General features: G+C 43.8%; 1 protein-coding gene across 1 annotated transcript in view; it reads right to left on the bottom strand.

Moving 5' to 3' along the window:
• The window catches only part of LARGE1 (LARGE xylosyl- and glucuronyltransferase 1), a 437,502-nt gene that overhangs the window by 89,242 nt on the left and 331,234 nt on the right, over nucleotides 1–17,026 (bottom strand). The gene's annotated exons all lie outside the window — the stretch shown is intronic.

Here is a 17,026-nt window from a genome sequence, read left to right on the forward strand (position 1 = left end):
ATAGATTATTTTCAGGATGCCTTCCGTTCTAGATATGTCACCATGACACCTTAGTGCCCGCTAATATGGCTGCCTCTACAAATGCTGCCGCTGCCTAAAGCTTCCCGCAGAGGCATTACTTCGGTGGGTTCAGAGTCCTAGGCAGGTGCTGATTCCTGATCATAGGCCCCAGGGGCCCCTGCAGCACATAGGCTGGGGCCATTACCGCAGTGAGTGGCGGTGTGCACATCTGGTGCAGCCGGCAATGTCCTCCCTGCCTGTCACTGTCATTGTGTGTAAGCAGTGCCCGTGTTCAGTCCTGTCCGAGGCCATTACATTAACGAGGAGAGACGATACCCAGGATGCTTTGCGGCCCCCGCGTTCAGTGCCGTCAATTCCCAGCATTGTGGGGACGAGTTATTCTCATCTCCGCTACCTGTCGCCCTCAATGTCGTCCTGTTTGTCTGACTTTGTCTCTAACCTTCACTGCCCCGTCTCCTTGTCCAGGGTGCATAATGCAATGGAAGGATACATCTTATTTACTTGGCTCGGAATGATGAACCGCGGATTCTGCTCCATCACTGACAGCCTGTGGACTCCGCTGTACACGATACGGTCATTACTTGGTCAGTTTGCATTTATATTGCTGTAGTCTCTGGACATTTTATTTGCTGTACAACAGACTGCCTCTCCAAGCTGCACAGACTTGTTTCAAGCTCCTCCCACTCTAGCAGAGGCACAACATGAAAATCTTTAACCCCAATGACACCACTCATATTCCCGTCTGGGTTCCCTCCATTCACAATTTTCCTCTCCCTCGACTCCATTTGTTGAGAAAGTGTAAGGAAGCCTCCAGATCACTTTCCAACACTTAAATCATCAAATCCATGACATTTAAAGGGGCTACTCACACCTTCAGAAACGGGTACCATCGGATAGAGCTTGTAAATACAAGCACTTTTGCAATTTACTGCTTGTTAATATTTTCAGCCGTTCTTGAGATATTAACACTTTTCTTTTGCTTACTGTCCCATCGCCTAGGAGACCGACCACCGCTGCTATACAGCAGAAGATGTGCAGGGCTTACAAGTTGTTTTCTTCTGAGCTTGAAAGCACTTTTTTGAAGCCGGCCAGGACCTCTGGAGCATGGTGTTACCTCCAAATCCTGCGCCAGCTTCAGTACTGCGCTTAGAAGCTAGAAAGCAGCGGTGGTCGGTCTCCTAGGCAATGAACTGTAAACAAAAGAAAAGTGTTAATATCTCAAGAATGGTTGCAAATTTTAACAAGCGGTAAATTGTAAAAGTGTTTGTTTTTACATGCCTTATCCGACAACATCTTTCTCTGAAAATGGGAAATAAAAAACCTTTAAGTCCTGCCTCCAGAATGCCTCCTGTTGGGTGTGGGGTTTTTTTAGTTAACACCGCATTATTTTTGAGACTGCTGTAAAGTATGACAGACAACAAGTTAGACTGATATTTTATCCCGTAGAACGCCCTCGCGCTTTTTCTAGAGTTTGAGCGCACCGTGTTACTGAACTACACCGCCACACAATGCACACGATCTCATCGTCTCCATTATATGTGATGAACATCAAAGTACTCAACAAAGTCCAGGAGGCGGCTGGATTTCAGAGGGAGGGATGCGCTGGAAGTTGAGGTCATGGCCCCACAGCTTCACGGGGGGTTCACATACTAAACTGTCAGCGCCGCTATAGATCCATGAATGTTATCACCCGGCAATAACAGAAGTCATCTCAATGAATGAAGAGCGAGAAGCTTCTTGAAGAGCACCCGTCCTTTTTCGGGAGAACTGGCTGATATATAGCTGCCCCGCCCCCTGAAGCAATGGACGATCAGGGAAGGGGTGGTCCTGTGCCAGCCTGCTTGAGATTTCACACTGGTGAACATGTCAATCATTTCATGATCGGCGGAGCTGGACTCTTACAGGAATGATCTGGACTCTAATATTTTAGCCACACCCATTTATCATATTGTCAAAATATTTAAAGGGGTATTACGGGTGTAGTAGCAAGTTACAGCAGATGCCGAGGATACACTGTGACTTGTGGATTGGTGAAAATCCGACTGGAAATCTCTCTCTGGAAATCCAGAAAACTGGCTCACAATGATCCAGAACCGTACCGATGAGCGAATGACAGCATGTTCTAGCGATATGATGTCACTGTGATGCCACGCTTCTTGAAAATTCCAGAGATTTACAGAATACGATTAGTCAATCCCATGGGAACCTCAAAATCTGTCCAAAAACTACTAGAAACCAGGTATTCTGGGAAGTTTCTAAACTCAGCGAGGAAAGGAGTAAGACACGGGAAGGCAGGAAGTGGGTGTGGGCATGTGGGGCAGGGTTACAAGATTGATGCCTAATGCCTGCCTTGAATCTTGATCAAGTATGCATTTGATTTAGGTAGCATACCCCTTTATGTACAGCACCTATTTTAAGCAATATGAAGTATCCCTTTAAGTGAAGCATGCCTTTAAACAGTGTGGAGTATCCTTTTAAGTGGAGTACCCCTTTAAGCACTGTGGAGTACCCCTTAAAATGCAGTACCCATTTAAGTGGAGTACCCCAATAAGTAATGTGGAGAACCCTTTAAGCATTATGGTGTACCCCTTTAAGAGCAGTACCCATTTAAGTGGAGTACTTATTGAAGCACTGTAGAATACCCATTTAAATGAAGTACCCCATTAAGTGGAGTATCATAGAATCATAGAATCATAGAATTGTAGAGTTGGAAGGGACCTCCTGGGCCATCTGGTCCAACCCCCTGCTCAAAGCAGTATTCCCTAAATCATCCCAGTCAGATGTCTGTCCAGCCTCTGTTTGAAGACTTCCATTGAAGGAGAACTCACCACTTCTCGTGGCAGCTTGTTCCACTCATTGATCACTCTAACTGTCAAAACGTTTTTTCTAATATCTAATCTGTGTCTCCTCCTATTCAGTTTCATCCCATTGCTTCTAGTCTTTCCTTGTGCAAATGAGAATAAAGTTGATCCTTCTACAATGTGACAGCCCTTTAGATATTTGTAGACAGCTATTAAGTCTCCTCTCAGTCTTCTCTTTTGCAAACTAAACATTCCCAAATCCTGCAACCTTTCCTCATAAGACAGGGTTTGCAGACCGGTCACCATTCTGGTCACTCTTTTCTGAACTTGCTCCAGTTTGTTGATGTCTTTTTTAAAATGTGGTGCCCAAAACTGGACACAATATTCCAGATGAGGTCTGACCAAAGAGGAGTAGAGGGAAATAATGACTTCACGTGATCTAGACTGTATGCTTCTGTTAATACATCCTAGAATTGCATTTGCCTTTTTTGCTGCTGCATCACACTGTTGACTCATATTCAGTCTGTGATCTATTAGTATACCCAAGTCTTTTTCACATGTGCTGTTGCTTAGCCCTATTCCTCCCATTCTGTATATGCTTTTTTCATTTTTATTGCCCAGATGTAGTACTTTGCATTTCTCCCTGTTAAAAACCATTCTGTTAGTTGCTGCCCACTGCTCCAGTTTATTTAAATCTTTTTGAATCCTCTCTCTCTCTTCTCTAGTATTAGCTATCCCTCCTAGCTTTGTGTCATCAGCAAATTGAATCAGTTTACCCTCAATTCCTTCATCTAAATCATTGATAAAGATGTTGAACAATACAGGGCCCAGGACAGAGCCCTGTGGTACCCCACTTGAGACATTCTTCCAACTGGATGTGCAGCCATTTATGACCACTCTTTGGGTCCGATCACTAAGCCAGTTATGAATCCACCTAACAGTTGCATTGTCCATTCCATACTTAGTCATTTTTTCAATAAGGATTGTATGAGAGACTTTGTCAAATGCTTTGCTGAAGTCAAGATATACTATATCTACAGCATTTCCTTGATCCACCCAATCAGTGACACCGTCATAGAAGGAAATTAAGTTAGTCTGACATGACTTATTAGTTACAAACCCATGCTGACTCTGTTTAATCACTTCATTCTTATCCAGGTATTGACATACATGTTGTTTAATAATTTGTTCAAAGATCTTTCCTGGTATAGAAGTCAGACTCACCGGCCTATAGTTGCCTGGGTCCACCTTCTTCCCCTTTTTGAAGATAGGAACAACATTTGCTCTTCTCCAGTCTTCTGGCACTTCTCCTGTTCTCCAAGAATTTTCAAAGATTATGGAGAGGGGTTCAAAAATGTCTTCTGCTATCTCCTTCAGTACTCTGGGGTGTAATTCATCTGGACCTGGAGACTTGAATTCATTTAGGTTAGCTAAGTGTTTCCTCACTATCTTTCTGTTTATAGATATCCTGGATTCTTCTATTCCCTTAATAGGACAGTGAAGAACAGTTGATGTTACATTTCCTTTCTGAGAGAAAACAGATGCAAAATAGGAATTTAAAAGTTCAGCCTTCTCAACATCCTGTCTTACCATTTCATCATTTTCATCCTGTAAAAATCCTATAGCATCTTTGACTTTTCTTTTACTTTTGACATATCCCCAAAATCCCTTATTATTGTTTTTGACATCTCTTGCAAGCCTCAATTCATTTTCAGTTTTAGTAATCTGATTTGTGCCCTGCAGGTTCTGCAGACAGCATTATATTCTTCTTTAGACATGCCTCCCTCTTTCCATTTTATAAACATTTTTTTCTTCCTTTTTAGCATGTGCTTAAGTTCTGTGTTCATCCATCCTGGTTTCCTTAAATGCTTCCTATTCTTCCCTCTTTTGGGAATTGTTAACAACTGTGCTTTGAGAATTTCATTTTTCAAGATTTCCCATCCTTCCTGGACATTTTTGTCTTTAAGGATATCCAGCCATTGGATCCCTCCAATTCTCTTTCTGAATCCCTGAAAATCTGCCTTTCTGAAATCTAACCTTGAAGTCTGAGTCTTCACAGGTCTTCTGCCTCTAGTTATCCAAAATTCTAAAATAGCATGGTCGCTACCTCCTAGGGTTCCAGCCACTTTTACCTCCTCAACCATTTCCTCCCTGTTTATAAGGATTAGATCCAAGGTAGCAGATCCTCTTGTTTTCTCCCCTACCTTTTGGAAGATAAAGTTGTCAGCAAGAGAGGATAAGAATTTCCTTGACCTGTTAGTTTTGCCTGAGAGAGATTCCCAACAAATGTCTGGATAGTTGAAATCTCCCATGACAACTATGTCATATTTTTTGGAGAACTTGGCCATTTGATCCATAAAGAGTTCATCCATATCTTCAGCTTGCACAGGCGGCCTGTAGTAAATGCCTACAATGGTATCCCTTTAAGCACTGTGAAATACCCTTTTAAGCGAAGCAATTCTTTAAATGCAGCATCCTTATAGGTGGAGTAACCCTTTATGTGCAGCATCCTTAGAGGTGGAGTACCCCTTTATGTGCAGCATCTGTATGGGTGGAGCACCCCTTTATGTGCAGTATCCTTATAGGTGGAGTACTCCTTTAGGTGCAGCATCCTTATGGGTGGAGTACCCCTTTATGTGCAGCATCCTTATAGGTGGAGTATCCCTCTATGTGCAGCATCCTTATGGGTGCAGTACCCGTTTATGTGCAGCATTCTTATGGGTGGGGTACCCCTTTTTGTGCAGAATCCTTATGGATGGAGTACCCGTTTATGTGCAGCATCCTTATGGGTGCAGTACCCGTTTATGTGCAGCATCCTTATGGGTGGGGTACCCCTTTTTGTGCAGCATCCTTATAGGTGGAGTACCCCTTTATGTGCAGCATCCTTATAGGTGGAGTACTCCTTTAGGTGCAGCATCCTTATGGGTGGAGTACCCCTTTATGTGCAGCATCCTTATAGGTGGAGTATCCCTGTATGTGCAGCATCCTTATGGGTGCAGTACCCGTTTATGTGCAGCATCCTTATGGGTGGGGTACCCCTTTTTGTGCAGCATCCTTATGGATGGAGTACCCCTTTATATGCTGCATCCTTATAGGTGGAGTACCCCTTTATGTGCAGCATCCTTATGGGTGGGGTACCCCTTTATGTGCAGCATCCTTATGGATGGAATACCCCTTTAAGCACGGAGAGGCACTCAATACCATAACAGGAGGAGTCAAATCCTTACAGTCCCTCCCCCCAGGACTCAGACATTGCACAGACTCCCACCAGTGAGGTCCTATAAAAGGTGACACGTCCACATTACAATTCTGCATTGCCTCCTCATCTGTCCAGTAATCCATAATACTTGATAATCCGTACTCACAGGGTTAAGATTCCTGCGCGCTCCCTACTGTTCCGCTCACATTTGCTTCGGTGCTGAACCATTAATCTGTGATCGCACGTATTGTACGCGAACAGCAAAGCGGTGCGCGCGCGCGCTGGAACAATCGCCGCCTCTCGCCGCAGTGACAGGAAGCCGCCGCTGATCTATAATTTTATATGAAAAGCCGCCGGCTGCTGTGTAATTTGCTCAGATGTGTTAAATTGATAATAAAACGGCGGAGCGTTGTACGCCATTACTGCGGATTGTCTCCATTATCCACGGAAACGTCACGCTCCCAACTACGGAGGTTTTATTATTTTTTTTTTAAAATTTTTTCAGGTAAAAGTGAGATAATGTATAATACAAGTAATAGCAACGATATCAGAAAAGGAGCTTACATTTATATCATCTCAATTTGGAAAATGGAGGCATAAATTAAAATAACAATTAAAGGGTAACTCCACAGCAGTGACCGGATACACTCGGTGTCATTAATATCGCTCATATTACCATAAAATATATATTTTTTTTCTAATTTCAGGGACACATTTTAGCAAGTTGCTCAAAAACCAGTACAGGAAGGGGCGGAGTTTATAAAGAGATAAGGACCGCCCCTGAGGAACAGAATGACACAAACTGAATAGAATCTTGGTAAAAGAAGTCAACTTGAAATGACATAATCTCATAAAAGATGCAGATGGGTATTCACGTGTGTCACTACATTGCTGCATAGTGATGTCTGCCGTGTATTTTAGAGTGTCCCGATAAAACATCAGTGTCACCTTTTAATAAACGTTCTTAAATTCAATTCTGTGATCTTTAAATATCTCTAAAATTAAATACTTGTAGAGAAGCTTCAAAATACTATTTACATTTTACAGCATAATGTATCTTACTTTCGTTACAGAAATAAAACAGATGTCTCTAAAATTCACCTTCATAAAATACAAAATTTCCAAAATATGGAAAATAAAACATTTTCAATAAAGATTATAGTAAGTGGTTAATGTGCATGGTGTAGTGGAACACATCTCTACACTGAGCTCCATGCAAAAAATAGAGAATATAACTACTATAATACTGCCCCCTATGTACAAGAATATAACTACTATAATACTGCCCCTTATGTGCAAGAATATAACTACTATAATACTGCCCCCTATGTACAGGAATATAATTACTATAATACTGCCCCTATGTACAAGAATATAACTACTATAATACTGCCCCCAATGTACAAGAACATAAATTCTATAATACTGCTCCTATGTACAGGAATATAACTACTATAATACTGCCCCTATGTACAAGAATATAGCTACTATAATACTGCCCCTACGTACAAGACTATAACTACTATAATACTGCTCCTATGTACAGGAATATAACTACTATAATACTGCCCCTATGTACAAGAATATAACTACTATTACACTGTCCCCTATGTACAAGAATATAACTACTATAATACTGCCCCCTATGTACAAGAATATAACTACTATAATACTGCCCCTTATGTGCAAGAATATAACTACTATAATACTGCCCCCTATGTACAGGAATATAACTACTATAATACTGCCCCTATGTACAACAATATAACTACTATAATACTGCTCCTATGTACAAGAATATAACTACTATAATACTGCCCCTATGTACAATAATATAACTACTATAATATCGCCCCCTATGTACAAGACTCTAACTGCTATAATACTGCCCCTACGTACAAGACTATAACTACTATAATACTGCCCCTATGTACAAGAATATTACAACTATAATACTGCCCTCTATGTGCAAGAATATAACTACTATTACACTGTCCCCTATGTACAAGAATATAACTACTATAATACTGCCCCCTATGTACAATAATATAACTACTATAATACTGCTCCTACAGTATGTACAAGAATATAACTACTATAATACTGCCCCTATGTACAAGAATATAACTACTATAATACTGCCCCTATGTACAAGAATATAACTACTAAAATACTGCCCCTATGTACAAGAATATAACTACTATTACACTGTCCCCTATGTACAAGAATATAACTACTATAATACTGCTCCTATGTACAGGAATATAACTACTATAATACTGCCCCTATGTACAAGAATATAACTACTATTACACTGTCCCCTATGTACAAGAATATAACTACTATAATACTGCTCCTATGTACAAGAATATAACTACTATAATACTGCCCCCTATGTACAGGAATATAACTACTATAATACTGCCCCTATGTACAACAATATAACTACTATAATACTGCTCCTATGTACAAGAATATAACTACTATAATACTGCCCCTATGTACAACAATATAACTACTATAATACTGCTCCTATGTACAAGAATATAACTACTATAATACTGCCCCTATGTACAATAATATAACTACTATAATATCGCCCCCTATGTACAAGACTATAACTGCTATAATACTGCCCCTACGTACAAGACTATAACTACTATAATACTGCCCCTATGTACAAGAATATTACAACTATAATACTGCCCCCTATGTGCAAGAATATAACTACTATTACACTGTCCCCTATGTACAAGAATATAACTACTATAATACTGCCCCTATGTACAATAATATAACTACTATAATACTGCCCCTATGTACAAGAATATAACTACTATAATACTGCCCCTATGTACAAGAATATAACTACTAAAATACTGCCCCTATGTACAAGAATATAACTACTATAATACTGCCCCTATGTACAAGAATATAAATTCTATAATACTGCCCCTATGTACAAGAATATAACTACTATAATTCTGCCCCTATGTACAGGAATATAACTGTCACGGGGTCCTGCTCCGATACCACACAATCAAGAGAGCGAGGGAAGTGTGAACAATCCCAAGACCTTTATTACAGGCAAAATTAGAAGGTCCATAAACAATCCACCACACTGAGGATACAATAGTCCAGAACAAGAATGTAGTCCAATAACAGGATAAAATGTCCAGGGAGATTAGATTCCAAAACTCTAGCACCAGAAGATAAAAATGGGTCCTTCTCTCTGAAGTGCAGTCTATACACGATCCTCTCCAAACAGGAACTGACTTGCCCAGCTCCTGTTCTCCCCACCCCCTTCCTTGTGTCCAGGGGTAGTAAAACAGGTTGGGGCGGTTTCCAGGCCTCCCAGAGGAGAAGAAAGGAGACTTGGGGATAAATGCACTACAGGGGGTCATTAAGAGACAGACACAGTCTGGCTGTAGACCCACAGGAAAAACACTATGAAAACAAGTGAAATAGAAATACACACAAAATGACATCCACATAGCATATCACACCATCACAACCTCTCCCCCCCCATAATAAGTGAGCACGCCATGAGGTCTACACAGACTTCTGGCCTGCTCACTTTAGTCCACATTGCTCAGTTATTTATAGTGCCTTGTACAGTGGCAGGGGTAGGTCGGCCTGGGGAGCCTATGGTTCTTCTTGTCGAGACAGACCATCAGCGTTCTGGTGTTGGCTTCCCCGCTTGTATTGGATGGAGAAGCTGTAGGGCTGTAAGGACAATCTCCACCGCAGCAATCTTCCATTGTCCCCAGATATGCGGTTCAGCCATGTGAGGGGGTTGTGGCCTGTAACAATTGTAAAGTCTCTGCCATACAAGTATGGCTGCAATTTTTTTAGCGCCCATACGATGGCAAGGCACTCCTTTTCAATAGTGGCATAGGCAACTTCCAGATCCAGTAGTTTCCGACTGGCAAAAGAAACAGGATGTTCTTCTCCGGCGGCGTTCACTTGGCTAAGTACTGCCCCAATCCCAAAGGTGGATGCATCTGTCTGCACGAGGAACCTGCGTTTATAATCCGGGGCAGCCAAGACAGGAGCAGTGACGAGGGCAGTCTTTAACGCTGAAGAGGCATCCTCGCATGCCGTCGTCCACGTCACATTCCTAGGCATGTTCTTGCGGGTCAGGTCGGTTAGGGGCTTGGCCAAGGTGCTGAAGTTAGAAACAAATTTGCGATAGTAACCAGCAGTTCCTAAAAACGCAAGTACCTGCTTTTTAGTCTGGGGTCTACACCAGTTGCTAATGGCTTCCACCTTGGCAGGCTCAGGCCTTAGTGTCCCACCCCCTACTCTATGCCCGAGGTACTGCACCTCAGCCATCCCTATTTCGCACTTATCAGGGCGAATGGTCAGTCCTGCAGTAAGGATACAGTCCAGCACTATGCCCAAGTGTTTAAGATGTTCCTCCCAGGTTGTGCTAAAAATGGCAATGTCGTCTAAGTAAGCACAGGCAAAGTCCTGACATTGTTGTAACAGTCGATCCACCAGTCTCTGGAAAGTAGCGGGGGCAGTTTTCATCCCAAAGGGCATTCCCAGGAACTCATAAAGCCCAAATGGAGTAATGGAGGCTGAGCGCTCCCGAGCGTCCTCCGTTAGGGGTACCCCTTGCTCAAGTCTAACGTGGTCACAAATTGGGCAATCCTGGGCATGGGATAAGCATCACTCTTGGTGGCATCATTTAATCGTCTGTAATCAACGCAGAATCGTGTTGTACCATCCTTCTTGGGGACCAGGATGACAGGAGAGGCCCAAGAACTGTGAGATGGCTGAATAACTCCCAGTCGTTTAATCTCCTCCAGTTCGTTCTTTATCATGCCTTGAACAGCCTCTGGAACCCGGTAGGCAGCCTGCTGGATGGGGCGTTGTCCGGGGGTTTCCACATGGTGGCTGGTGAGAGTAGTCTTCCCCGGCTTTAAGGAGAAAGCAGCAGCCCTCGGCCTTAGTACGGCGACAATATCGTCCTTTTGTATATCCGATAAATGGGAGCCATGGGGCACTTGTTCCAGTGATCCTCCCGCTTGGGCAACCTGGAGGAGATCGGGGAGATACTCGGCGGCGGCGGTATCACTAGGGGGGTGGCAGACAGCTAGAACAGGCAGAGATCGGTCGTGGTAGTCTTTCAGCATGTTAATGTGGATGGTTTTCTGTCGTCGACCACTAGAGTCCAGGGCAATAACATAGTTAGTGTCATTAATTTTCTTGACAACCTGATAAGGGCCTTCCCACACTGCTTGAAGCTTGTTGGCAGGGGAAGCAGTAATCATGAGCACTTGCTGTCCTTCCATAAATTCACGGTTCCTGGCATTACGGTCATACCAGGTTTTTTGTCTGGACTGGGCCATTCGCTGATGTTCTTTAGCGAAGGTAGATAGCTGGGCGAGACGGTCTCTGAGCTCTAGAACATAGGGAACGATGGGCATTCCGGTATCTGAGATGTCTCCCTCCAAATGTTCTTTCAGAAGAGTGAGAGGCCCACGGACCTTCCGGCTAAACAGTAGTTCGAAGGGAGAGAACCCTGTGGACTCTTGGGGAACCTCCCGATAGGCGAAGAGGAGATGTGGCAGGTACTTTTCCCAGTTTTTTTCAATGTCAACAAAAGCCCTCAGCATATATTTTAGGGTTCCATTAAAGCGTTCACATAGTCCGTTGGTCTGCGGGTGGTATGGGGTGGTGCGAATGGCTCGAACACCACAGGTATGCCATAGGGACTGGACCAGATCTGGCATGAACTGAGTGTCTTGATCCGATAATATTTCACTAGGAAACCCTTCATGGACTTTTCAAAAGCTTTTGATACGGTGCCACACAAAAGGTTGATACATAAAATGAGAACAATGGGGATAGGGGAAAATATGTGTAGGTGGGTTAAGAGCTGGCTCAGGGATAGGAAACAAAGGGTGGTTATTAATGGAGCACACTCGGACTGGCTCACGGTTAGCAGTGGGGTACCACAGGGGTCAGTTTTGGGCCCGCTTCTTTTTAACATATTTATTAATGACCTTGTAGGGGGCATAGAGAGTAGAATTTCAATATTTGCAGATGACACTAAACTCTGCAGGGTAATTAATACAGAGGAGGACAATTTTATATTACAGGAGGATTTATGTAAACTAGAAGCTTGGGCTGATAAATGGCAAATGAGCTTTAATGGGGATAAATGTAAGGTCATGCACTTGGGTAGAACGAACAAGTTGTATAATTATGTGCTTAATTGTAAAACACTGGGCAAAACAGTCACTGAAAAAGACCTGGGTGTATGGGTGGACGACAAACTCACATTTAGTGGCCAGAGTCAAGCAGCTGCTGCAAAGGCAAATAAAATAATGGGATGCATTAAAAGAGGCATAGATGCTCATGAGGAGAACATAATTTTACCTCCATATAAGTCACTAGTGCGACCACACTTAGAATACTGTGTACAGTTCTGGTCTCCGGTGTATAAGAAAGACATAGCTGAACTGGAGCGGGTGCAGAGAAGAGCGACCAAGGTTATTAGGGAACTAGGGGGTCTGCAATACCAAGACAGGTTATTACACTTGGGGTTATTTAGTTTGGAGAATCGAAGGCTTAGGGGTGATCTTATTACAATGTATAAATATATGTGGGGACAATACAAAGACCTTTCTAATGATCTTTTTACTCTTAGACCTGTGACAGGGACAAGGGGGCATCCTCTACGTCTGGAGGAAAGAAGGTTTAAGCATACTCACAGACGCGGATTCTTTACTGTAAGAGCAGTGAGACTATGGAACTCTCTGCCATATGATGTTGTAATGAGTGATTCACTACTAAAATTTAAGAAGGGACTGGATGCCTTTCTTGAAAAGTATAATATTACTGGGTATATACACTAGTCTCCTTAATATTGCGTTGATCCAGGGAGCTAGTCTGATTGCCGTATGTGGAGTCGGGAAGGAATTTTTTTCCCCAATGTGAAGCTTACTGTTGCCACATGGGGTTTTTTTGCCTTCCTCTGGATCAACATGTTAGGGCAAGTTAGGGTAGGATATGGGTTGAACTAGATGGACTTAAAGTCTCCCTTCAACCTTAATAACTATGTTACTATGTTACTATGTTACCCGGGTAAAGATGGTAACAAGGGCCTCGGCTACCTTTACTGCTGTAATACTGGACAGGGCCACAGCTTCAGGATACCTAGTGGCATAGTCCACCACGGTCAGGATATATTTTTTCCCCGACCGGCTGGGGTGGGCCAGAGGACCTATGATGTCGACAGCTACACATTGAAATGGTTCCTCAATTATGGGCAGGGATTGCAGGGGTACCTTTTGTTGAGCTCCTGGATGCCGCATTCGCTGGCACACATCGCAGGTGCGGCAATGATGGGCTACCGACTGCGAGACGCCCGGCCAGTAAAAACTTTGGGTGAGTCTTTTCAGTCCTTTTTCTCCCTTGATGCCCAGCCAAGGGGATGTCATGGGCCAGTTGGAGTAGCTGTGCCCTGTACTTCTGAGGGACAATGAGTTGCCTGGTCGTTGCGTCAGGGTTGCCCTGGTCACTGCCCTTTGTTACATGATAATACAGTCCGTTTTCTCGAGTGAAGCCATCCCCATTATCTCCCATGTGCCCAGTTTCTGCCTTTCGCCTAAGGGCTGCTAATGTAGTGTCACCCTCTATTTCTCTCCTAAACTCCTCTATCCCAAGACTCTTCCAATGTAGTAGCAGCGAAAGTATTGCTTACCGACTCTGATGCGGTTCGTGGTGGATGCTCCCCGGTGAGGTCCGGATGATGTAGTGCTTGAAGGGCCTGTAGTCGGGTGACTGCTCCCACAAATTGGCACTGTAACTCCCCAATGTCGTTCCCAAGGAGGATATCTGCAGGAAGTCCTCCCATAACTCCAATCCAACACAGTTTTTCTCCACTACCATAATCCAAACGCACAGAAGCTCGCAGTAGATATTTGCGGGCACCCCCCGCCAGGACAATGGGAATTCCCGGACCCTGGTAAATTGCCTCGGGTCGAACCACACGGGGGTCAGCGATAGTCAGGAATGCCCCCGTGTCTCTAAATCCTAACACTTTGTATCCATCAATTAAGACATCCTGCAGGTGGCGTTGCCGTTGCTCTGAGTAGCTAAAGGACAGAGGCCGGAGTCCGTACACTCTAGGAGTATCTATGGTGTCGTGGTCGGTGGTCCACTCTGGTGGGGGTGGTGGTAGATATTCCTCAGGCGGGGTGGAGTGCACAAGATGCACTGGACGAGGTGGGGCTGCGTGGGGCTCCCTCCGAATCCTGGAGGGACAGCCACACTGCAAATGTCCAGGTTGCCCACACCCATAACACCTCCTCTCTGTGATACCCCCAGGTCGTGGTCGGAACTGTTGGGGCCTAGGATTGTGAGGCGTGATTGTCATCAGCTTGCGACTAGGTGGAAGGGCAGATATAACTGGAGGGGGACGGGGCGCGGGAGCAGGCCGTGGTTCATTGTCCAGAAGTCTCCTCCATTGCGGCCGGTTAGTAAGGGCTTCATCGGCCAGGGCTGCAGCTCTATCCACGGTACACGGCGTGCGCTCCCGGACCCATTCCCGTACCTCTGCGGGGCACTTGGCAAGAAATTGTTCTATAAGGAATGCCTGTATAACATCTTCCACAGTAAAGGCGTTTTCTGCTTCCAGCCATCTCCAACATGCCTGGGACATCTTATGTGCATACATCCTAAACGATCCCCCCGTGGTGCATGGGAGCTCTCGGAACTTGGCCCTATATGAGTCTGGGGTGATAGCATGGTAATCCAGGATAGTCCGCTTTACAATGTTATAATCCCGATTCCGAGGTGCGTCAATGATTCAGTAAGCCTCCGCCATGCTTCCGTTCAGAAGCCCCACTAACAAACGCATCCAGCTAGAGTGTGGCACCTCCATCACAGCACACTGCTGCTCAAAGTCTTTGAAGAACCCCTCCACATCTCCGGAAGCCTCATCAAATGGCTTAAACTCTGTCCGGGTGATCCGTACAGGCTCCCGGATCGTTGAGGTTACACTCCACATTGCGCTACTCCCTCTTTCAAGCTCCATTGCTTCTTGTCTCCGCTGTGCCCGACGGGCAGCCTACTCCTTGTACTCCTGAGAGACGCCGGGGCCCAGAACCGCTATCTCTTCTTTGTACCACACCAACCACTGGCTTTTCTGGATGAGGATCCCTGTCTCCAGTGCTCGCCCTCCAGACATCTGGGAGGAGGTGGCCGGGCTAGCGCCCACCAGTAGATCGATTAAGGCCTCTTTAGTTAGTCCCTGGTAGTTCAGGCCCAGGTCTCTGGCTCTCTCCTGTAAACTGGATACAGTCCAATTTCTGTACTCACTCTGTGGGTGGATCTCCATTGGGTTACGCTCTGTTGATCCCACTGCTGCCACCAGTTGTCACGGGGTCCTTCTCCGATACCACACAATCAACAGAGCGAGGGAAGGGTGAACAATCCCAAGACCTTTATTACAGGCAAAATTAGAAGGTCCATAAACAATCCACCACACTGAGGATACAATAGTCCAGAAAAAGAATGTAGACCAGCAACAGGATAAAATGTCCAGGGAGATGAGATTCCAAAACTAGTACCAGAGGATAAAAATGGGTCCTTCTCTCTCAAGTGCAGTCTTTACACGATCCACTCCAAACAGGAACTGACATTCCCAGCTCCTGTTCTCCCCACCCCCTTCCTTGTGTCCAGGGGTAGTCAAACAGGTTGGGGCGGTTTCCAGGCCTCCCAGAGGAGAACAAAGGAGCCTTGGGGATTAATGCACTACAGGGGGTCATCAAGAGACAGACACAGTCAGGCTGTAGACCCACAGGGCATCAAGAAAAACACTATGAAAACAAGTGAAAAAGAAATACACACAAAATGACATCCATATAGCATATCACACCATCACAAAAACTACTATAATACTGCCCCTATGTACAAGAATATAACTACTATAATACTGCTCCTATGTACAAGAATATAACTACTATAATATTGCTCCTATGTACAAGAATATAACTACTATAATACTGCTCCCTATGTACAAGAATATAACTACTATAATACTGCCCCTATGTACAAGAATATAACTACTATTATACTGCCTCCTATGTACAAGAATATAACTATAATATTGCTCCTATGTACAAGAATATAACTACTAAAATACTGCCTCCTTTGTTCAAGAATATAAAAACTATAATACTTACTCTATGTACACGAATATAACTACTATAATACTGCTCCCTATGTACAAGAATATAACTACTAATACTGCTTCTATGTACAAGAATATAACTACTATAATACTGCCCCTATGTACAAGAATATAACTACTATAATACTGCTCCCTATGTACAAGAATATAACTACTATAATACTGCTCCCTATGTACAAGAATATAACTACTATAATACTGCCCCTATGTACAAGAATATAACTACTATAATACTACTCCCTATGTACAAGAATATAACTACTATAATACTGCCCCTATGTACAAGAATATAACTACTATAATACTACTCCCTATGTACAAGAATATAACTACTATAATACTGCTCCTATGTACAAGAATATAACTACTATAATACTACTCCCTATGTACAAGAATATAACTACTATAATACTGTCCCTATGTACAAGAATATAACTACTATAATACTGCCGCTATGTACTAGAACATAACTACTATAATACTGCTCCTATGTACAAGAATATAACTACAATAATACTGCCCCTATGTACAAGAACATAACTAGAGATGGGCAAACCTGAAGAGTAAAGTTCAGCTTCCGTACTGAACAACTACTGTTCTCCAGGAAGTCATCCAAAGTTTTTACTGGCCTGGTCGGTAGCCCATTATTGACGCATCGGCGATGTGTGCCAGCTAATGCAGCATCCATGAGCTCGACATAAGGTACCCCTGCAATCACTGCCCATAACTGAGGAACCATTTTGTAGCTGTCGACATCATAGGTCCTCTTGCCTACCCCAGCCGATCGGGGAAAAA

This window comes from Dendrobates tinctorius, unplaced genomic scaffold (assembly GCF_039654945.1).
Source record: "Dendrobates tinctorius isolate UK_male_01 unplaced genomic scaffold, ASM3965494v1 ptg000020l, whole genome shotgun sequence".
Classification (NCBI taxonomy): Eukaryota; Metazoa; Chordata; class Amphibia; order Anura; family Dendrobatidae; genus Dendrobates; species Dendrobates tinctorius.